At 38.8% G+C, this 25,697-nt stretch overlaps 1 protein-coding gene across 3 annotated transcripts in view; it reads right to left on the bottom strand.

Annotated features, from left to right (window-relative positions):
* BICC1 (BicC family RNA binding protein 1) overlaps positions 1-25,697 on the bottom strand; it is a 300,351-nt gene that overhangs the window by 247,734 nt on the left and 26,920 nt on the right. The window lies entirely within an intron of this gene.

Below are 25,697 nucleotides of genomic sequence, written 5' to 3' on the forward strand. Positions count from 1 at the left end.
CTTTGGGGTTAAGAGAGAACCCGCTGGAACATTTAAATAAGTGCTATGTGATACAGAATGAGATTTAGAAGGCCTTGGAACAAATTTGACCCAGGTGTACGGTGTGATGCTCTCAAGGGGAACTCTTTGAAGGGAACAAACCAAACGTTGCTTATGCAAGGGCATTCCCAAGCAAGACTTTTCCCATAGAAGTCTGGGGCTCTGTTTGGCACCTGCCAGTCTGGTCTGGCCAGCTGAAGGTACCAGAGATGGTTGCCTGAGGTCCTGAAGAGATTGAAGAAAGAGAGGGATATCCCATGTAGAGGACTTAATTCCAGGAAGTGTCCTAGAGGCTTCTATATCTTCTCTGCTACTCCTTATGAAAGCTCTCCTAGAGAGCGACACTATTAGCACCATTAATTGTGCAGATGAGGAAACCAAGGTAGAGAATGGGGTACGTTACCGAAACTCACATGGCCAGAAAGTTGTTGGGATTAGAATGTCATTGGCTGCAAAATTCCCACTCCAGGAAAGAAGACTGAACTTTTCTTTCTTTTTTTGCCCCAGATTTCCTCCCTGCAGTATTTTGATCACATTACACCTCTCGGTATTCTCCGAGGAGACCATACTCTTTCTAACACCCAAGCCTTTATGCTAAAAGGTGCCTCTGCCTGAATGTTCTTAAGAAGCTCACTTCAGAATCAGATGATGTTAACTCCTCCCCTGGGCAGCCTTCAGCACCTCTCCAGGCACAGGTGGTCAGGGGATCCTTGGACACTAAGAACTTGAAAAATGCTGCTATAACAATCCATTAGTTTATCTATCTACCACTGCCAGTGGCTGTCTTAGGTCCTGGTTGGCTATACAACTCTGGTTATAGCACTGAGCAGGAGCTTAAAAAAGTAAATTAAAAAAAAAAACAGTCAAATACTGAAGCATCAAAGTCAAATAAGCCAATTACGGGGGGAGGAAAAGGAAATACATATTTTTTTATATATTATATATATTTTATAGAGATTATATATATTCTCTTTTAAGAAACGACAAATCACTTTTCCTTCTCTTCACAGCTCTCCTAAAGGGAGAAAAGAGTTCAGTTTGTTTTTTTTTTTCTGGCTGTGCCACTCAGCATGCGGGATCTTAGTTCCCCAACCAGGGATCGAACCCGTGCCCCGTGCAGTGGAAGGGGGGAGTCTTAACAACTGGACCGCCAGGGAATTCCCGAGTTCAAATTATTTTTGAGGGCTTATGGTAAAGGCTGACTCATGAGATCTGTACTAAAACTTCAGCTTTATGGCATTTCTAGGGAATGAGTCAGCATAGAACATAAAGGTTATACTCTTGAGCAAAAGAACTACAACAAAATTTAAGTTAACCATTGAGTATAGAACGTGTTCTATGAACATGTTAAACACTTTTTCCACATCTTTCAAGGCACAAGAGACATGGTCTAAACCAGGTCATCACCATGAACATCAATGACAATGCTACACAGCCTCCAGAGATGTGAGTGGCAGCAGCCCCAGACAACTATCAGTTTTTACACCTTTTTATAATTCTTCCATCAGGTTCTCAACTGTGTTTCATGCTGATGATGTCAGAGCAGCTGGCCTAAGTATCCCTTCTCCAAGCTTCTAATGTGCCATTTCTCGTTGGCCACAGACTTAAGCACCAGGTAAGCAAACTTCTGAAACTGAGTAACAGAAGAAAACACACAGGTTCCAAGGAAGTGCCTTGCTCATAAATACACGGACTGGAAAGGGTTATCTCCCAACAAAGCAAGCAGAGGCAGCACGGTATGTGACTGCCAGGAAGAATGGCCATGTCAAGATGGCACTGTTGCCCGTTCATTACTTCTCTAGGCAGCCAGAATCTCACGGGCATGGATGGTTACTACAGACACAGAACTTTTTGCTTAGCTAATTCAAATGACCTATGAAATAGGAGACTGTCTTGAGCTTCATTTTCAGGCTAAAGCTATTGATAGTGATTCTGCACCAGCTGGCAATGAGAAGGTAAGTTCCGTTCTCGATGTCCCTGGCCACTTCCTGGTAAGACTTGAGAAGATTCATTATTAAGATGACTTTCTCCCCTGAAAAAAGTGTTTCACGGACTTCCCTCATGGCGCAGTGGTTAAGAATCCTCCTGCCAATACAGGGGACACGGGTTCGAGCCCTGGGCCGGGAAGATCCCACATGCCGCGGAGGAACTAAGCCCGTGCACCACAACTACTGAGCCTGTACTCTAGAACCCATGAGCCACAACTACTGAGCCTGCATGCCTAGAGCCCGTGCTCCGCAACAAGAGAAGCCACCGCAATGAGAAACCCACGCACCGCAATGAAGAGTAGCCCCTGCTCACCACAACTAGAGAAAGCCCGTGCGCAGCAACGAGGACCCAACGCAGCCAAAAATAAATTAATTAATTAAAAAAAAAAAAACTGTTTCACTTGTTGTGCTGCAAGGGCTTTGTAAAACTCATAAGCACTGTTTAATTAAGTAGGGAATTTATCCCTGAGCACAACTGAGTTGTAATGAATTAACAGATACCTGTGAGTAATTCCTCAAAATTTATTTAGGGAAGGCTATTTTTTTAAACCTACTACCTCAAGATTTCATTCCAGTCAATTTTGACAACCCCTAGACTATAAGTTTAAAAATTCAATTGTTGAAGTCAGTATTCATTTACTTATTCTTTCATTCCTTCCTTCGTTTGTACCTTCAGTTAGCATGCACTGTATTCTGTATTGGATTTTAAAATGTAAGAGACACAGTTCTGCCCTCCAAAAACCTCACCGTTTGGGGGATATATTATCAATAGTTTCCTAAGGCTGCTGTAACAAATGACCACAAACTCAGTGGTTTAAAACAACACAGATTTCTCATCTAGATGTTCCAGAGGTCAGAAATCCTAAATGAGTCTTACAGGCTAAAATCACAGCGTTGGCCAGGCTGCGTTCCTTCCGGAGGCTCTAGGGAGAATCGTTCCCTTGTCTTTTCCAGTTACTAGAGGCCATCCACCACATTCCCTGGCTCACAGCCTCTTCCTTCATCTTCAAAGCATATCATTTCAACCTCTGCTTCTATCCTCCCATCTCCTTCTCTGTTACTATGACCTTTCTTCTTATAAGGACCCTGATGACTACACAGGACCCACTGGATAATCCAGGACAATCTCCCCAGCTCAAGGTCCTTAATTTAATCACATCTGCACAGTCCCTCTGCCATATATGGTAATATATTCACACACTTGGGGATTAGGACATGGATGTCTTTGGGGGAGCCATTAATCAGCCTCCCATAAGGAGACTGATGGAAATAAAACCATGAATCTCAGCAAAAGATTCTACTCTTTATTCTGTAAGTCCTCTCTCTGAATCTTACTGACTCTTAACAAAATTCCTAAAAAGCTTAGTTACCTGCTCAACGATGTCACAGCACGGTGCACCACAATGTAGAAGAATGGAGGACATATTAGGGTCCTAACTTCAGGATATATATTAACACTGGAACAGGAAACATACAAATAAAATGCAGACTTGCTACAGTACAAAACCGTAATCTTAAAAAAACCAAGAAAGTTAGTGTATTCAAGAAGGCAGAAAAGTGTATGAAGAATTTTAGAAGCAGTTAAACTTTTAAATGTTTTACAATATGCTCAATCTGATACTGATTTTTTTTTTTTTTTTTTTTTGCAGTACGCAGGCCTCTCACTGTTGTGGCCTCTCCCATTGCGGAGCACAGGCTCCGGACATGCAGGCTCAGCAGCCATGGCTCATGGGCCCAGCCGCTCCACGACATGTGGGATCTTCCCGGACCGGGGCACGAACCAGTGTCCCCTGCATCAGCAGGCAGACTCCCAACCACTGCGCCACCAGGGAAGCCCTGATACTGATTTTTAAAATGCATAAGCCTATGTATATAGTCAAAGAAAAAACATGTAAAGATGTAAAGATAAACCAAGGATTAACAGTGTTTATCACTAAAAAGTATTGAAGAGTTAAAAATAGGGGTACTTTTTTTTCGTCCCCTTCCTTTTTAACTTTTTCTATAATGAACACACATTATCATTTCAACCCGAAAAATATATGCTGAAATATAATTTTTAATGATTTGGTAGTTAAAAGTATAGGCTTCAGTTCCCTGGAAATATTCAATTAAATTAGAATACACCTTTCGGCTATAAGCCCGCATTTATTTTTAAGTCTTCATTGAATTTGTTGTAGTATTGCTTCTGTTTTATGTTTTGTTTTTCTGGCCGCAAGGCATGTGGGATCTTAGCTCCCCGACCAGGGATGCAACCCGCACCCCCTGCACTGGAAGGTGAAGTCTTAACCACTGGAGCGCCAGGGAAGTCCCCACATTTGTTTGTTAACTATTTTATTTATTAATTAAAGATCTGTTCTATAATGTTACGAAGCAACATTCTGATTATTAATTGACCCTCTCAGCTGTACGGAAATGGATATCCTGGAATTAGTACTTTAATCACTGACCATTTACAGATTTTTAATGCATTTTAATATGGTTAAAATCAGACTTATGTACACATATACACACAACAGTTAACAGTTTTATGTGTGTAAATCAGAAAATCAATCGATGGTTATGATCCAAAGAAGGGCAACACAGGTAAGCTTAGCATTAGTATGTTCACACCCCCAAAAGATAATACAAGCAATACTTTACATTTTTACTCACTGAAATTTCATTCATATATGCACACTTCTCCATTCATAGATGGGAAATTTAAACAGCACATTTTTCATGCATTTCTCATTCCTCCTGCTTTATGGGGGGAAAAAGAGAGAGGAAACGGAAGAAAAACAGGAAAAGGAGAAAAATTTAAAAGGCAGGCAAGAGAAGAATCAAGCTTTGCCCTGGATACTTACCTGGACCAGCATTACACAGCAACACTTCGTTTTAAAAACACCATCTCCCCCTTCCTTTGATAGATTAGTCAAAGAAGCAACCACAGATTTCACAAGGACTTTCAGAATATTAATCAACTTTACAACCAAACCAAAGAGAGATCTACATAATACTGGTATGACAAAGGGCTCCCTGCTAAAGTATTTTTTCTTTCCATTAGAATTTAGTACTATCCTCCGAAGGCAGGTAATTTGGAGTGGGCGACAGTATTTTCCAGCTACGGTGAGGATGGGGGGTAGTCTGCTTTCTCACTCAGAGGCTTGTTCTCTTTCTCAAACCCCCAACCGACATGGTGTACAGATGCAGGGCTTTTCAAACCACGTAACTGACCAGCTCCCCTGAGGTCAGGAGGAAAAGAGGCTTCGCTCAGCAACTGTTCAAGGTTCCCAGACTCCTGCAATCCTTGACGGCAAGCCCATGGAGATGAGAGCCCAGGTCTGTCCCGTTTACACTGTGTCCCTAGAGTCGGGGACATAACAGAGGTCCTTCACATGCACCTATCTGCTGAAATGCCACCTAAGGGCCAATAAAATCCTAAATTTAAAGTGCATATTTCTATTGATTTGCAAGTTATGTCACCTTCTAACTCAAGAATATATAAACGGAATATTCATATTATACCAAAGAGATGAATCAGTAACTCTGAAAAGTGTTGGAAAGATTTGGCTTTTATAATAAAATGAGGCGAAAATTCTACATAGGTAAATCAGACAAGAATGAAAAAGAAGAGGGTGTCAGAAATGGCCGGCACCCAGATTCTTAAATAGTTCCTTCTTTCCTAGTCCCCTTCTCTGCTGATACTACTGATATTTAAAATGGAAAGGACGAAATTTGTCATTTCATAGATAATTTTTAATTATTCCTATAAGTACTTCAACAGCCAGAGCCATGCACAGCCACATTTTCTAAAGTCATAGAAAACGGTTATTATAGCCCATTTTTTATAAAGGGTAAAAATTCCCTACAGACAGTTCAAGACTGTAATTGACAGACTGCAATTGATTACATCCTGGATGAGGGTACAGTGACCTCTGTGACAATGGACAAGGGCACTAGAACAGCCAATAGTTGCCTCTACCAGTCCAAGGGGTTGGGTTGGAAGACAGCATAATGTCGTGGGTGCTATGGAGTCCAAAGAGCCAGCCCTTTGTTAGTGGGGTGACTTGAGGGACAGCTTCCTGTGACCTCACTGACGATCAGGTCCCTCATCTGTAACACTGCTGCATGTGCTCCCAATGCTTTTGAGATGATCAATATAAAGTGCCTGCCGCCTGCAAACCCCAGGAGAGCCCCAGGAGTTCAAATGCAGCAATCGGCACTTCTGGCCTCACTCAGGGAGCCAAAAACCATTTTCTCATTTATGGACTTGATTTAGAGCCATGGCAAATAAACAATAACTGAGAGCAAAGCACTTTGCGAAAGACTTTGCTTCAAAACCATTTTGTTTTTTTTTAACAGCCCACAAAGAGAAAGGGAAAAAGACTGAAAATGACCCAAAATTATTAGATATACAACAAAAGTGTAAAGCTAAAAGAAAGAGATTTTTACGTGAAATCAGATTAAAATAAGTCAGCTTTCACTCACCTCAAACTTTGATCACATTGCTATCACAAAATAGCACACAGCTTTTATTTTTTCTATTTGAAAGCCAAAAGCAAAAGTTGTATGTAATAAAATGTGGAATAGGACTCTACTAGTAATTAAATAAATGCATTTAGGTGTTCAAATACGCAACCTGTTTCTTATGGCAAACATTAGGAAAAATTTTGGCAACTGTTTTCCAAGAAATTTCAGTAACTTCATCATATCACTAAAAATTTTATCACACATAAAAATGCAATCCAAAGAAAATTATTTGTTTGCTGTCACTAACAGACACCAAAGGAAACACTCCACTGTTTCTGAATTTAAATTTTCATGTATTCCAGAAAACAGTTACATACCACCCATGTAATGGCTGCACTTCAATATTAAAGTTTTTAAAGAAAAACACAAAAAGTGAATAAGTGTGCTACCATTTTTCAGTTTTGTAAGTTGTTTAGAACTTGAAGTTTAATGTATTTCAGGATTATGACTGAACTCTGAAGATTCCTACTGTATTTTATACACCTTCTGATAAATCATCATCAATCATCCTAAATATATAAAGACATAATATTTTTCAAGCCCTAAGTAAAACAATAAAAGTCTGGGTGTTTTTATTAAACAAGATGCATTATGAAGTTAACAAGAACAACAAGGCGATCCTATGAATGTTGCTTGGAGATGATTAAGATCTCACAGGCAAGAGAAAGAGGGACCAGATTTATCCACACAATTTTAACTCAAAAGTGGACAAAACATTTTAAACAATGGTTTTAAAAACACTGGACATTGAGCAACAAAGGACAGTGATTCCTGAAAGACAGGAAACAAGCAAGGTAACCATAGGAAGCTTACGGCCTAGATAGAATTTTCAGACTGTGGCCCAAAGAATGGGGAGCCAGGCAGAGCCTGGTGCTCTCCCTGAGTTGAGAAGATGGAGCCAGGAGTTCAAGGAGGCCAAGATGCCTGAAGTTTGCAGAGTACCAGAGAGGAGAAGGCTGCAAAGACAGAGAACTCTGGAGATGTGCTGGGGTCCCCCCTTGGGTCTTCAGCTGACCAACCCACGTGTGTGAGGAAACTACTCAAGAACTACCTGAAAGGACGAGAGGGAATAATCCCCAAAGCTCACAGAGGCTGGAAAGGGCTCCTTCTGCTCCCACTAGTCAGAGTGGAAAACCTCATAACTAACAGGACATTAGGTAGAGTATTTAGAAGGGTTTTACCTCTCAGTAGGCAGTAAAATTATAGTAAATGCTGCTCTGGTTCTACCTAAGAAAGCTTAAAAGCAAGACATGCAAAGGTCAAACCCTTTCCAAGTGACTTAATTACATCCCATAACAAAGCTCAAGAATACAAAAATATTCAGCACCCAACAAGATAAAATTCACAATATCTGGCATCTAATCAGAAATTACCAGGCATGTAAAGAAGAAAATACCATCCACAACAAGGAGATAAATCAATTAGTAAAACTGACCCAGAACTAGCACTAACATGTTAGAATTAACATAAAAGGACATAAAAAATGGTTACTATGTGTTCAAAAAACTCAAGGAAAACTTGAAAATTTTAAGATATTCAAATATCTTAGATATTTGATTAGATCAAATATCAAAGATATCCTAACTGAACTTCTAGAGATGAAAACTACAATGTCTGGGGTGAAACACGCATTGGACGGGATAAACAGTACATTAGATAGTCACAGACTGCCAACTCTATGTCAGCATTCTATAAGTAATATTTCTTGATAACTTTCTTTTCCCCTTCATACTCTTAACCAATTTGCAGGAGAAAAAAAAAAAAGATTCGTGTATTTAAAGTGATAGAGACTAAAAGGAATCACAGTGGTAAAAAATACTGGAAAAAAATGAACAGAGCATCAGTGGAACAACTTCAAACTGTCTAATGTGATGTAAATGCAGTCTCCAAAGGAGGAGGAACAGAAAAAATATTAGAAGAAATAATGGTTGAAAATTTTCTAAATCAAATGAAAACTATACATGCATAAATTTAAGAAGCTCAATGAACTCCAAGAGTAAGACACATGAATAAAACAACACAGACATACACATCAAATTGCTTAAGACCAGCGTTCAAGAGAAAATCTTTAAAACAACTAAAGAAAAAAAATACACATTATTTACAGAGCAACAAAGATAATGATGATCACCAATTTCTCACCGGAGACAAAGTAAGCAAGAAGACAGTGGAATAGCTTCATTATCTTAAAAGTAATGAAAGAAAAAATAAATGGCCAACCTATAATTATTTATCCAATGACACTACCTTTAAAATTGAAGGCAGGGCTTCCCTGGTGGCGCAGTGGTTGAGAGTCCGCCTGCCGATGCAGGGGACACGGGTTCGTGCCCCGGTCCGGGAAGATCCCACATGCCGCGGAGCGGCTGGGCCCGTGAGCCATGGCCGCTGGGCCTGCGCGTCCAGAGCCTGTGCTCCGCAATGGGAAAGGCCACAACACTGAGAGGCCCACGCACCGCAAAAAAAAAAAAAAAAAAATGAAGGCAAAATAAGAATATTCAAGGGTAAGAAATGTTAAAAGAAATTCTTCAAACAGGAGAAAAGTAATTACCCAGGATGATCTCACCATCTCAAGATCCTTAACTTCATCACATTTGTGACGAAACTTCTGTCATGTAAGGTAACACTCACAGGGTCCAGGAATAAGGACAGGGACACTTTTAGAAGCTATTATTCTGGCTACTATACACCCCATATGAAGAAATTACTAAAAATGTTACATTAAAAAATAATGCAAGATAATACATAATATTTTTTAAAAAAAACAATGGAAACCGAGTATGACTGAGAAGAAACAAACACAAAAAAATTGAGACTCCTTTGGACTTTGATTCCTGGAACATTCTCCTTTAAAATCTGCAGATTTAGTAATTTAAGACTGTTTTTTTTCTTAGAATACTGCTCAATTATTATGTAATAATGGTACTTTAAATGTGTAGATAGTACCAAATTTATTAAAGTTTTTAGTTAGTTCATTATTTTATCTATATCCCCAAATATTCATATATTCAAGATAGAGGAAAAAAATTCAAGAATCCTCTCACTAACAATGCTTTCTACTCAAGGGCAACTAATATTTGGGCATCTGCACTAAATCTCCAAATCTCTGCCATATACCAAGTTATGGAGTTCAGCCCAGCAAAACGAGCAACCATGGCATCTGCCCCAGAAGCAGCAGTAACTCTGAAAGATCACGAAGGAATTGCAAACACAGCCAGGTGTAGGACATTTCTGCAGGTTTCAAGTACAATCTTTTGTTTGATTCACTTTCCTGAACAAATGTATTTGTGATATTAATAACGGAGCTACAAATAAAAATTACTGAGTTGAATTTAAATAAATTAAAGGAGACTAAATATTCAAGCAATGACCATCCAAAACAAAAAAAAATTGTCTTTTTCTTAACCTCTCCAAGCATACTACTTGATTCTGCAGCAAACAATATTTACATATTTATAATATTGCAAATGCTGTTTTTTCAAAAAGAACTCAAAAGCAATCAAAAAGAGTGATCTGAAAAAAGCCCAAGGCTCCTGCCTTCTTACATGAAGTGCTCCATCAATCAAATTAATTTTAAGGACAAATTAATTTTAAGGACAAATTGAAATTAAGCTACCTTAACTCTATGACAATATTCTGTATGTAGTATTTCTTGATAAATTTCTTTTCCCTTTCATATCTTAACCAATTTGCAGACTTTTATGCTGAGTGGATTTATGGCCCATCAAGAATTTCAGTAACTCTAATATACATTTTTTTCCTTACATGAAATGCTTCAATGCATGACCAAATTGACCTATTATAACATTTTAGAATTAGTAATGCAATTTCAGAATTTGAGAGGCTGCAAATGAGTAAAATTAATCTTCTTCTACTTGCATGCATATACCCATGCCAGTAAAAATTAGAATCAAGGCTTCTCATCCAACAGTAAAGTCACATTTTTAACACAACCTTGGAGGTATAACTTCCATCCCAAGTTAATAATTTGTCATAGTATTAACCATCCCCCAACACATCTAAATAGAAGTTCCACAGTCTTACAAATAGGCTTTCTCATCCTATAATTTATAAATTATCTAAATAACCATAATTAAGCAAATAAATGGAAGACATTTTTAAAAACATACAATTTAATATTACTTCTCCATCCAAATGCTACCTAACTGGGAATAACAGTTCTCATCCTTAGTGTAGAACACCACATTTAGAGAAACAAGGACCATCTACAGAACTAATTCTCTTTAGTGATAACACCAGGTTCACCAGTGGTGAAATATTTCACTTGACTCTCCTCCAAGCAAAGTTAGGGGCTATTTAGAAACCAAAATCAGGGCTTTGAAGCCACTGTATTTGTTCACCGACTTCATCTATTTCCATTTAATGATTAAAACTCTGTTAAACAGAGGCCAAACCCATTTGGCCATCGTTTGAGTTCCAGAGATGCCAGGCCAACATTTAGTTTCACATGAGAGACCCCACTGACAAGCACACACTGAAACTTCCCTTACCAGGGGCTGCTAATCATTATCATGAGAAGAGATGAGAATGCTGATGGGCTCGCTGAAAATTAACTGACTCCACATACAGAGAACCTCATTACCTCGACCTCAGCTTCCCTTTTTCGAGCTTGATGATCACAAGAGAAAGTGTGCCCGTTTACACTGATGTTTCTAGAACTCCTGCCAGGATCACTGATTACTACACAATTTTTTTTTTATTTTTATTGGAGTATAATTGATTTACAATGTTGTGTTAGTTTCTGCTGTACAGCAAAGTGAATCAGTTATACGTATACATACATCCACTCTTTTTTTTTTTCTTTTTTGGCCACGCCGCACGGCATATGGGATCCTAGACCCCGACCAGGGACCGAACCCGCACCCCCTGCATTTGAAGCGCAGAGTCTTAACCACTGGACCGCCAGGGAAGTCCCTAGCCACTCATTTTTTAGATTCTTTTCCCATATAGGCCATTACAGAGGATTGAGAAGAGTTCCCTGTGTTTATTAGTTATCTATTTTATATATAGTAGTGTGTATATGTCAATCCTAATCTCCCAATTTATCCCTCCCCCAACCCTTTCCCCGCTGGTAGCCATAAGTTTGTTTTCTACATCTGTGACTCTATTTCTGTTTTGTAAATAAGTTCATTTGTACCATTTTTTTAGATTCCACATATAAGCGATATCATATATTTGTCTTTCTCTGACTTACTTCACTCAGTATGACAATCTCTAGGTCCTACTTTCTAACCAACTCTCTCCCAGACACGACACAAAAGTAATGCTGCAAAGGAGTAATTAATCAAATAGGTGAACTATCTAGGGCCACAAGTTCCAGTATTCAGTATGCTGCTCATGTCCTAGGGCCAACCACCTCAAAGAGTCCAACAGCCTCCACTGCATTCAACTATAAAATAGAAATCTGATATCCATGAAGTTGTCACAACAACGGAAATCAAGAAAGTGCATTATACCAAGTTTCAGAAGTTTGCACCATCTAAAGATAATTCAAACAAAAATATGCTTTTAAAAATCTCAAAAATGCACTTTTCCCCAAGTAATTATTCTGGATCTAAACAATTTTAACTAAAATAACGATTTTTACTTTCCCCACTTTGTGTGAGTTAGTTATTATTTGTTCCTTTACCTTTGAAAGGACTCTGAAGTATCTATCACAAAATCTGGTCAAACATGCCAGCTGAAAATAATGAATTCAGAGTTTACACATTTAGTCAGGTTCTTGATCAGACACAAAGCCAAAAAAGAAACAAACATAATGGAATTAAGCTTATAAGGAAATAAAAGAGTATATTAATATAGATGTAAGTATATGTAGCAGAATTTATACCAAAATTAAACATAATTCTAACAAAGTCGGAGAAGCAAAAAATCCACGTGTAATTCATGTAAGAACTTTAAAAATCACATAGTTAAGCCAACATTAATATTAAACTTTAAAAATTAGGTCCTTCGTTTTTGGCATACCAAATATTCATAGTTCATGGGTCCAAAGCACAAGTAATTCTTATCTTGTATATGCTGTCCTGGCAAACAAATCAGCATTTAACTGATTCTTGGCCCTTCCTTTATATTTCCTTTATACTTTCAAAACTACTGCTATTTAGGGTTGCATCACAAGAAAAAACAAACGAAACGAGGAAATTCAGAAACTGAACGATAAGAATATGCCTGAAAAATAAGAAAGCCTGTCTGACATGTTTATAATGGCTGCTGCATTTTAAAAGAGAACACTGCAGTCTCTTTATAAAAAGTATATAACTTCAGAATTGACTGAAACAATTAAGTTCAACTTTAAGAGCTTAAACTTTTCTCATTTTCACCTTACCATTTTTTTTTTTTTTTTTCCCGCGGTACGCGGGCCTCCACTGTTGTGGCCTCTCCTGTTGCGGAGCACAGGATCCGGACGCGCAGGCTCAGCGGCCATGGCTCACGGTCCCAGCCGCTCCACGGCATGTGGGATCCTCCCGGACCGGGGCACAAACCCGTGTCCCCTGCATCGGCAGGCGGACTCTCAACCACTGCGCCACCAGGGAAGCCCTCACCTTACATTTGTGTGTAGCAAGACGGAAAAAGGAGAGTGGATTTAGAGCCCAGAGATTTAAGTTCTGCTCAGGGTTCTAAAATAAACCAGGTGAGCTAACTTGAGCTAATCCCTTAAACTACCCTCTCTGAACCTCAGCTTTCCTGAACTGTGGAATTATTATGACCTCAACAAATCTTCATAGCTCATTCTGCTTCTTATAAGGGATTAGCAACTCTGAATTCAATCAATCCTGCCTCCCATTTGCCACTCGATAAGAAATCTGTCCACTCAAATGTCGAGAAAATGGAATTCATTTTAAAACTAGCTATTTTTAAATACACATAATATAAATTTTAGTTATTTTTTTAAATAAAACCCTTATTCTAAACCATCCAACGTAGTCCAAATTCAAATACAAATTATTCAATGTTTTTAATTCTATAGGTCAGGAACTTCCCTGGTGGTCCAGTGGCTAAAACTCTGCACTTCCAGTGCAGGGGGCCTGGGTTCGATCCATGGTCAGGGAACTAGATCCCACATGCCGCAACTAAGAGTTTGCATGCCGCAACTAAGACCCGGTGCAGCCAAATAAATACATAAATAAAAATATTTTTTTTAAACTTCTATAGGTCAGCATTCCTCTGACCTTGTTGCATTCCTCAGCATTCCTCAGCATTCCTCTCAAACCTTGGTAGGTAACCAAGAAGCTAAAACTCGTATCTCATGAGGACTGAACCCCCTCTCATCCAGACCCAGTAGACTGACACCTTCAAATTTCTTATAATTTTTGTACTTTACTGCCAAAACTTCTAGAAAGCTAACCTTGAAAATGACATGAGAAGTTTTAGCATTAAAAATGAGTATTATAATTCATGACGCTCATTAAAGAAACCTAAAAATAGGGGCCCCACTCCCAAAATTATTTGTCTTGATACATTTTATGAATGTTTTCAGATTAATTTCTAAAACTGATTTACACAGTGCTCTCTGCACTAGACATCTGTATTTTCATTAGTTTCCTATTGCTGCTATAACAAATTACCACAAACTTAATGGCTTAAAACAACACAAATTCATAATCTTACAGTTTTCAAGGCGAGAAGTCCAAAATGAGTTTTACTAGGCTAGAATCAAGGTGTTGGCAGGGCTGCATTCTTTCTGGAAGCTCCAGTGCAAAATCTGTTTCTCTGCGTTTTCCAGCTTCTAGAGGCTACACACATTCCTTGGCTCGAAGTCTCCTCCATCTTTAAAGCCAATCAAGGTCAACTGCATTTTTCTCACACGTGTACCTCTAACTCTCCTGTCTCCCTGTTTCACTTATCACCTTTGTGATTACAATGGGCTCACCTGGATAATCCAGCGTAATCCCCCGACTTCAAAGTCAGCTGTTTAACAAACTTAATTCCACCTGTAACCCTAATTTTCCCTTGTCATGGTAACAGAGTCACAGGTTCTGGGGATTAGGATGTGGACAACTTCAGGAAACTTCCACCTATAGCACAACATCTAGTATCTAGTGCTGGGAGAGCCTACCGACAGACTGCGAGACGGACAAGCCCTGTGGGAATCAATTTAACGGGGATGACAAAGAAGATAAAACTACAATTCAGTGGGAAAAAATATAAACATAAGAACACTTAGCAACAAAAGGCAGATGTATAGGGAATATTTTTTAATAGTAATTTAAAATATGGTCGACTGAAGCCACATGCTGTTAGAGATAAAAGTCCTACAGACTTGAACATTATTTTGAGGAAAGACCTAGTATAATATGCCACAAGAAATGAGGTCATTATCAGTCACAACTTTAGGGACTGATGGGATCTTATGAGATCATCTAGTCACTGAAACTAGTGGTCCACTGAGACGCAGGGAAATTATAACTTTTATAAGATCACTTGGTTAGGTCATTTCACAAAAAGGCCTTTAGCCCAATTTCTTGATTTCTGGTCAAAATATTATGTGAGACAGCACAAAGAATAAATTCAGTTCAGTATAGTGTATTTAAGAAATCAAAGTAACATTTGAAAATACTGACTGCAGACTTTTCCAATTATAAGTTCTGCTTAATGCTTAAATGGTTAGAATGTTTAGCCATTTAGCAAATTCTATTGTACCTTTGTACAATAACCTGTTGCTCAAAGACGTTACACATTTGAGACCCCGTATTTCATTCCTCTAGTTTACACTACATCACTGAGATCTTACTATGTGCCAGGCAAGTCCTAGGCAAAAGACATACAGCAGTGAACAGCAACAACAACAAAGTCCTGCTCTCGTGGATCTTCAATTCCTGTGAAGAATCAGGAAACAGATGAAAAACAGCTAAATAAGTGTATCAGGGCTTCCCTGGTGGCGCAGTGGTTGAGAGTCCGCCTGCCGATGCAGGGGACATGGGTTCGTGCCCCGGTCCGGGAAGATCCCACATGCCGCGGAGCGGCTGGGCCCGTGAGCCATGGCCGCTGAGCCTGTGCGTCCGGAGCCTGTGCTCCGCAACGGGAGAGGCCACAACAGTGAGAGGCCCGCGTACCATTAAAAAAAAAAAAAAAAAAAAACTGTACAGCATACACAGAAAACCTAATGTATGCAAATTTTAAATTATTTATGAGGATGGAGAATCCCAGGATGGAAAGCAGACTGTGACAAAGGAATCTAACAAATGTGTGAAATAAACTCACTTAAGGGGGAAGAGGGAAATGCTGACCTTAGAAATAAGTGCAGTGTGTAAGGGTAAAGGCAAAAGGAACTGCACATAAGCTCTGTTAATAAAATTATTTCTCACGGCGGGGGGGGGGGGCAGTATTAGTAAACAATTCTGAAACCACTATATACTGCATACTGGAATTAAACCATTACATAAATGAATGGTGGATCCTGAGAGCCAGATTTCTCATTGTTGGAGCAGGTGTTTACCAACAAGGGAAAAAAGTTCCAATGACCCATATGATAATAGATGAGAGTTGGAGCTATCAGTTCTGAGCTTCAACAGAAACATATAAATACGAGTGTATACGGGTTACTATACGCAATAGAGCTCCTTGCTTGCTCTGTCAGCTGAGAGAGCCTAGAAGCAACACAGCTCAGTGGCAATGAGCACACCAGATCTTGGTTTCTAATATCATTCTCCAATAAAAGAAACCAGCGCTCCTCAGAGAAATGGCTGGTTCTAGGGCTGACCAAGGAATATAAAAGATGAGCATAGCCATCTTGCAGTGCTAGAAAGTAAGAAAGCGCTCAAAAAAAAAAGGCGTAACAATGGGGGTATGTGAAAGGGACACAGGAGCCAAGTCAAAGAGCTCCCAATGGCCAAAGCTAGAACAATCTGAGCACCAAAATAAACAAGTATTGCCTTCTACCCCAAAGTATAAAATAAATATCCATGATCTATACTGATATAAATAAATGATTGAATAAAGAAATAAAAGGGGGAGAAGAAACCAATCACCCACGCGAAAGAATTCCAAAATATTATATGGGCTCTCCCCTCTCAGGGAGGTGCAGCATAAGTGCCTACTGAAGTGTGGACTGCACACTGGGGCTTCCTTCCAGTATCCAGTATGGAAAGGGGAAATGTTTAAAAGAATAATATTACAGTGGAGAAACCTGACAAATACTACGTCAGCCAGGTGATCAGGATTAGCGTCAACAGTGACAGGTCATACGGATGGCATGTGATGGGAACGGTACTTCACCTCTCTGGTCTTCCTCCCCAGAACTCATCACCCCAGCCGAACCATGAGAAAAAACTCAGACAAACCCCAGCTGAGGGACATTCTACAAAATACCTAACCAGTACTCCTCAAAACTGTCAAAATCATCAACAACGAGGGAAGCCTGATAAACTGTCAGCCGAAAGGAGACTAAGGAGACGTGACAACGTAACGTGGTATTGTGGATAGGATCCTGGAACAGAAAAAGTACATTAGTGGGGGCTTCCCTGGTGGCGCAGTGGTTGAGAGTCTGCCTGCCGATGCAGGGGACACAGGTTCTTGCCCCAGTCCGGGAAGATCCCACATGCCGCGGAGCGGCTGGGCCCGTGAGCCATGGCCGCTGAGCCTGTGCGTCCGGAGCCTGTGCTCCGCAACGGGAAGGGGCCACAACAGTGAGAGGCCCGCGTATCGCAAAAAAAAAAAAAAAAGTACATTAGGTAAAAAAGGAAATCTGATTAAAATAAGGACTCTGGGTCCAAATAATACTATGAATATGAAAATAACTATGAAAATATACCACACTGATGTAAGATGTTAATAATTTAACAAGGGGAAACTGGGTGTGTGGGATATACAGGAACTCTGTACTATATTCACAACTATGCTGTAAATCTAAAATTGCTCTAAAATAAAAAGTTTACTTTAAAAAATTCAACTAAAATGTATTAAAAATTCTCACCAGTGGGGAAAATAAGAATCCTCCATTATTTCCCTAGGTATCAACTGAAACACATCTAAAAGTCTGACACATTCCTTACATATTAAAAATAAAATAAAAGCTGATACATTTACAAGGCAGGAGGCCAATGCATTACCACTTTTTAAAGCCTATCATTTTCTAAAAAGTACAAACATCCTCTGGATTGCAAAACTGATACTTTAATATTGATTTTTTTCTTAAGTATTTGAAACCACTGATAACAGGACAACAAATTAAATTACAATAATAAGAGGACCACTCATCTTAGGTAAAACTGTGGTCAACTGTGGGTGTCATTTGGAGCTAGGTTTTTCCTGCAGCTACAAGAGCCATTGAATACTGAGTCCCAGAGGTGACTCCTCCAGGACTGGTCACCAGGGTACCTCAGTGGAAGTGATGTTCTACAAGCATCACCCACTACCTGGAGAGGCAACAAGCCGGCTTCCTACACTCTACACTGAAGCCTGAGAACAGGTACTGTATTATTTGGCCCATAAATATTTCTTTTTAATCTGGACTTGGTACCAATAAGAAAAATCGGGAGACTGTTCAACTACATATACTTCAATAAAATTTTTTAAAAATTGAGAGACTGCATGTAAACCAAATCAAATTACTACCTTTCTGTTTGAACATTAGGAAGATCTGGCCACACCTGGCTGCATTTCCACAGGGCAGCAACCTGATGCAGCAGAGCAGAGCTGTCCCCTGTAGGCCAGGCACCGCCTCTATAGTTTGCCTGGACCCCCAGCACTCCCTATTTTTAACATCCCAACACACTTCACTTATTACTTACAGCTCTACAACCAGCCACCCCGTTACTCCCAAAATTTGAAAAACAATAACCTTGGAGACACAGCAATGATATCCACAAGCTAATACAAATATTATTATTTTGGGGGTTTCATGACCCAGAAGTATCCTGAATTATACTGGTAATAATGGGCAACCCTACTAAAAATGCCAAAACAGCATTAATTGTTTAATTCTGGTTCAAGAAAGAAATCATGGATTAGGAAGGATATGTAACAGATAAGACAAGATACAAATACACACACTCTGCTAATTCCCATTTACCTTTAGGAATCTAGAATAAATAATTCCCATTTACCTTTAGGAATCTAGAATTCCCATTTACCTTTAGGAATCTAGAATAAATAATGGGATGGTCATGGGCTCATTAAGTAAGACAAAGAGCAACAAGGCTCCGGGCACTGTGTGGACTTCTTGTCTTGGAGCTGAAATAAGGGACAACCCAACTGGGCTGCTCCCTACAGGGCTAACCCTCCAGAGGCTCTAAAACCTCTAGAGCACTAAAACATCATCCAATGTAATAAGATGGAGAAAACAGTATTGACCAGAACCCGGCTCAGAGAGGATGCTGCATGTTTCGGAGAAAATAACTTGATAACCTTCTTTGCATAAACAGTGAACTCCACAAAGGACAGGTAAAGAGTCTTCTAGAGAGAGCAGGACTGACGAGTGGATGGGTTTGTTTCACTAAGGTGGAATATGCAAGTTTGGGCAGCAGCAGAATTTCCTGAAACAAGAAAGAAGAGGCCCGGAGCTGCCACCAGAGGGCTGACTTCACCCTTCCCCCATGCACTGCCCTGCCTCTCCAGGCACTTTCCATACAACAAATATCTGAAGAATCTGGGCCAAACCATGAGCCTGACTGGAGCACTCACTTTTCTTGACATTTTCTATTTCCATTACATATATCCAGTAAATTTAAAGAAAAACTGAAGTCAAGCTAGTTCAAGTTAGTCACAACCATTCAAATCCAAGAGACAAGACCATGAGCAAACCTCAGTTACAGAAGAACACTACAAGTTATTATCAAACCTTATACTCGTATCTAATAAAGGAGTCACAAAACAGCCAAACAGGTCACGGCCACAGTGATATATACTCTAAGGATAAATCAAAGCTGAAAGTTTCCATTTTAAACTTTAAGAACAAAGTTATTCTTCAAAATATATCCAAAGGATAACTTTTGAATCAACCTGCAATAGATCTATGAAAGTGTAAATATAAGCATTGAATTAAAAACCAATACTACAATAGCACACCTATACATTTTAAACTAAAAGATGACTAAAATAATCTAAAAGGCAAAGATAAAGTAAGCAGCATAATTGCCATATATTACCGTTACAGTAAAACAAGTGTAATTTATAAAAAGCCTGCAGTACCTAAGAACACTGTGAATAATTCAGCTGTATTTTCAAATTGTTTCCAAGCCTTTAATTTGGTGCTGAATAATCTGGATCAACGAAATTTGTTTTCCAATTATTTATTCATTTGCTTAGTCTTTATAAAGTTTCTCCTGAAAAGTACTGTGGTTAGGAAAACTACGACTGCACATCCTACACAATCCTTTCTACAGCCATATCATGTTTAAGAATGCACATTTACAGAGCTTCCCTGGTGGCGCAGTGGTTGAGAGTCCGCCTGCCGATGCAGGGGACACGGGTTCGTGCCCCGGTCTGCAAAGATCCCACCTGCCACAGAGCGTCTAGGCCCGTAAGCCATGGCCGTGAGCCTGCGCGTCCTGGAGCCTGTGCTCCGCAATGGGAGAGGCTGCAGCGGTGAGAGGCCCGTGTACCGCAAAAAAAAAAAAAAAAAAAGAATGCACATTTACAATATTCATTGGATAATTTACAATCTAGAATAAAATGAGCTTTTTGTAATAATTTACAAGTAGTCAAGGACTTACTTTATTAGATGGAGAAGGCTCCATCACCTAAAAAAGCTGTATGTCATATCAAGACAATGGGTCCCAGGAACAGAAACTAAATACATAAAACTCTAAATCTATAGAAACAAAAATCAGGCATGAGCTTCCATTCCAAAAGTAGGCTTCACTTTAGGAAAACAGTTCACTATATGATTTCTCTGAATAGCTACATCATCTAATACATTCAAATTGTGGCTTAATTTTGATATTAGAGGAGCAAGAGTTAATGATTTCCAGTGCTGTGTATCACTACATTATTTATTTTTAATTGTGGTAAAATATGCATAACATAAAATTTACCATTTGAACCATTTTTAAGTGTGCAGTTCACTGTCACTGAGTACATTCACACTGATGGGCAACCATCACCGCCATCCACCAGGTGGTTTTCACCTAGGACTATTTCATCCTTCCAGTCTGAAGCTACTCATTAAACAGTAACGCTCAACTTCCCTTCCCACCCCCATATCCTGACAACCACCGTTCTACTATCTGTCTCCTTTAATTTGACTACTCTGGGTGCCTCACATAAGAGGAGTCATACAATATTTGTCCTTTTGTGACTGGCTTATTTCACTTAGCATAATATCATCAAGGGTTCATCAGTGTGTAGCATGTGTCAGACACCAGAGTTCCAAACTAGTTACATCAGACAGATTCTGCCAGTGCAACAGTTGTCCAGGTGGGAAGACAGATCCCTGGAGCTTTCTACTCTGCCATCTTCTCTCTAGCTCCCCCAGTCCACTGCACTCCATTTTGTAAATTCTATGAGAACACAATCCACGTTTACCCAAAGAACCACTCTATTTATTGCAAATCAACTGAAAGGGCAGATATTTTGATATTTAAGAAGTTACTGTGAGAGAATATGCTTTTTTACTTGTTGCCATAATTATATATCTAGACTATTTTAAAGTTCAATCCTAGCCAAAATATTTTTCTCTTAAAACATCAAGGAGTAATACTGCAAAATGAAAACCAAAAATGTAAGTACAGCTCTTGTATGAAAAATTCATTGAAAGCCAAGGAAAAATTTGCAACAAAATCACAAATGAAGTTCCATATAAATTACCTTAAAAGTTATTCCCTTTAAAACTTAACGTCTCATGGCATGTTTTCCTCCATATCCTTAAAATTAAAATTAGAAAAATAGGAATCATTTGATTAAAAAAAAAAAAAGAACTCTGAGGAATTCCACTTCCAGTAGTGGCAGACCAGGTATAGAGACCCTCCCATTGTGGTTAACTAAAAAAGATGGACATATTTTTTTTTAATCTGCTTGGAGGCACTAGAGCATTAACAAGAGACGGGAAGAACTGCCAAGCCAGGATACAGTGGGGAGCAGAAGACCAGGCGGGCAGCACGTGGGGCCTTCTCCATGGGGACATGTGCTGATTTCAAGAGGAGCATCTAAGAACCCACATCATGGGCTGGACAACCTCTCAACTAGAAGCTAGAGAGTCAGGCACTGGAGTTATGCAAGATGGCATACTGAATAGATGTGTCACAAAAGTGACCATCCAAATAGCCAGGAAACGTGAAAAGATGCTCAACCTCATTAGTAATCAAGGATGTGCAAATTTAAACCACAATGAAATACTACACACTCACCAGAATGACTACAACATAAAAGATTGACAACTATTATTGGCAAAGTTCCGGAGCAACTGGGAAACTCTTAGATTGCAGATAGAGTGCAAGGTGGTATGACCACTTTGGAAAACTAATTGGCAATATCTTCTAAAACTAAACATTTTCTTACCATATATCATTTTCACCCCGAGGCACACATGCAAGAGAAATTAGTCCATCAAACGATATGCACAACAACATTCACAGCAGCTTTATTCACAATAGCCAACAGATAAAAATAACATAAATGACTGTCAGTAGAGTAAATTGTGGTATGTGCATACAATGGAATACTCCAGGGTAAAAAAAAAAAAAAATATGCAGCAATTAACATGTTCAAATAAAACAAGAAAACTGGTCTCCAGCAAAATTGTACAAGTAATCTTAAAGCGATTTTTTTTCAGGATGAAGGTAAACATTACATAGAAACTTGGGTGTTAAGGAAGAAATGAAGAGCTCAAAAAAGGCAAATATGTAAATAGATTCACAAATAAATTTATCTTCTTGATTTCTTTAAAATACACATGGCTGTTTAAAACAAAAACTTGTAACATTGTACTGTGGGGTTTATAATTCAAGTAGCCATAACACATAGAGGAACTATATAATAAAGGATGGAGGATGGTGGTAAATGCATGTATACGGTTGCAAGGCCTTTCCTTTTACATGAAGTGGTCAAAAATTACTCTAAATAGATTGTGACAACCTGAGGATGCACAGTGTAATACTACAGTCACCATTAAAAAAAATAAGGAAAAGAGCTATTGCTAAAAAGCTATTAGGTGAGTTAAATGGAAATTTTATAAGTAATCAATTAAGCCAAAAGAGGGCTGGACAGGAAAAATCAAAGAACCTGCCATTATATTTTTTTTCAAACCCATATAATGTACAACATCAAAAGTGAGCCTTAATGTAAACTTCAGACTTTGGGTGATTATGATGTGCCAATGTAGGTTCCTACTCTGGTGGGAGATGTTGTTAATGACTCTGCATGTGTGGGTTCAGGGAATGGATGGGAAAGCTCTGTACCATCTGCTCAATTTTCCTGTGAACCTAAAACTGCTCTAAAAAATAAAGTCTACTGAAAATAAAATAAAAAATAAATGAAACAAGAAAATAGTAAAATTATAGATCTAAATCCAATGATATCAATAATCACATTAAATATCTGTGGAACTAAGCAGTCCAATTAAAAGGCAAGGACTGTCAGAGTGGAAAGGATAAACTATGATATGTTTACACCACAGAAAATATTCAGTAGTGAAAATCAATAAACTTTAGTATATACAATACCATGGATGAATTTCAAATTTTGACAGAGAAAGCCAGACGCAACAGATTATATATTGTATAACTGTATTTCCATGAAGTTTAAAAGAAGGCAAAACCCAACAAAGTATACAAGGATCCCTCTGTGTGTGTGTGTGTATATATATGTGTATATATATATATATATATATATATACACACATATATATACACACACACACACATACATACATGTGGTAAAATTATATGGCAAGCTAAGACAGATACTACCATCCAAATGAGGAGCGTTGTGACTTCAAAGGAGTGGGCATGAGGGAGTGCTTCTGAGATGCTGATAATGTTTTCTTTGTTGACCTGAGTGGTGTAAATAATTTATAATTCATTTTTGGTATATTTCTTGTATCTCTATTACACTTCACAATTTAAAACCTTAAAAACAAAAACAAAAATTACTCTTAACTGACTGACTAGATTATTTTATAACTAAAAACTGTGGGTCTGAAGTGTTAGGATGGAAACAGACATAATAAAAGCACCCAAAAAAAGTGTATTTTGAAAAGACACTCATGGCGATAACACAAAGGAAAATTCTATCCAAAAATTCAGTGTCACAAAATTCTCAAATTCATAAATATGACAGATCATAGAACGTCCCTTGATTAGTTATTTTCTAAACATGAAATTCATTTTTGGAATAGATAATAAAAGTTTACCAATGACTAGGTCAATTTTTGCAAAAGGTCTGAGTTCTTCATTACTCCAAAAACTGTATAGTCTTATCTTCAACACTAAGCTTAAAACCTTTTCAGTGACATACCTTGGTATATTTTGAGCTACTAGATAACTGGACAACACAGTCAATAACATGACTGAAAGAATGCTAGCTTCATAGAACATAGTTTCTTTTGTCTTCTTAATTAAAAATTACTGTGAAGATATAGAGAACAGACTTGTGGTTGCCAAGGCGGAGGAGGGTAGGGGAGGAATGGATTGGGAGTTTGGGATTAGCAGATGCAAACTATTATATATGGGATGGATAAACAACAAGGTCCTACTGTATAGCACAGGGAATTATATTCAATACCGTGTGATAAACCATAATGGAAAAGAATATGAAAAAGAATATATATACACATAACTGAATCACTTTGCTGTACAGCAGAAATTAACACAACATTGTCAATCAACTTCAATACAATTTTTTTTAAAAAGTTACTGTGGGGCTTCCCTGGTGGTGCAGTGATTAAGAATCCACCTGCCAATGCAGAGGACACGGGTTCAAGCCCTGGTCCGTGAAGATCCCACATGCTGAGGAGCAACGAAACCCATACGCCACAACTACTGAGCCTGCGCTCTAGAGCCGGCGAGCCTCAACTACTGAGCCCACGTGTCTAGAGCCCATGCTCCACAACAAGAGAAGCCACCACAGTGAGAAGCCCGCGCACCGCAACGAAAAGTAGCCCCCGCTCACTGCCCCGCGCACAGCAACAAAGACCCAACGCAGCCAAAAATAAAATAATTTTTTTTAAAGTTACTGTGAAAATCATTGATCAGGCCAGTTTAATAGCTTTTTTTTAACACTATCTTAATCTATAAAATTCAAGTAGGTATAAAACTTTTTCACCCAAAGATTAACCTCTCTCAACCTCCAGAGCAACAATAAAAGTATCAATACATAACATTTTAAAATAGCTTTCTTCTTCTCTATCACTAACTCCAATTCTCCCCAGTCAGAGATGTGGGTAAACCAGGTAGTAAACTCGGATATGGGTTCACTTGGATATGGGATACGGGAAACCTGGGTATGCCATGGATTGCAGAGGGAAAAAGCTGAAGGAACGCTTCCTCTGCCACTTTTCCTAGCACTGAACTCGTGTCCCTTCTACTGATGACAAAATGAGCACAAGAAAAAGGGATGTACACCTTGGGGTAGTGGAAAAAATGGTCATTTGAAGACAGCTGTTGCTAATCTCCAAAAAATTTAATTCCAGTATGTGTAATTTTGAGGGGTTTTTGTTTGTTTGTTTGTTTGTTGGTGCTGAATAACAATAGATTTGTTTAGGTTTCTAGTGGACTCTGGCACTGCTACAAACTGCACAAATTCATAAACTCCTGAATAATGTCTGATTTGTATTTATACAGTACAGGGTCAGAGGTTCTAGATCCACTTTCCAAATCTAACTGCTTCATCATCATGGCCAACCTTAATTTCTCTACCTGCATGGGAAACTAATTTCTTAAGAGTGCTTCAGATACACTAAGAAATGTTAAAATGTTCAAAGACTAATCATGTATTACAGCTAAATAAGTATATCCTGATGTGTTGCATAATAGGGAAACATATTATATTAGCTTTTTACTGCTGCCGTAAGTACCGCAAACTGGGTGGCTTAAACAACAGAAGTTTACTGTCTCACAGTTCTACAGGCTAGAATTCCAAAATGAAAGTGCTGCAGGGTTGGATTCTTCTGAGGGCTGTGAGGGATGGCCAGGTTCTCCCTATGTGTCATCACATTGTCTACCCTCTATGTGTCTCTGTGTTCAAATTTCCCCAATTTTTATAAAT

Source organism: Stenella coeruleoalba (genome assembly GCF_951394435.1).
Source record: "Stenella coeruleoalba genome assembly, chromosome: 16".
Lineage (NCBI taxonomy): Eukaryota > Metazoa > Chordata > Mammalia > Artiodactyla > Delphinidae > Stenella > Stenella coeruleoalba.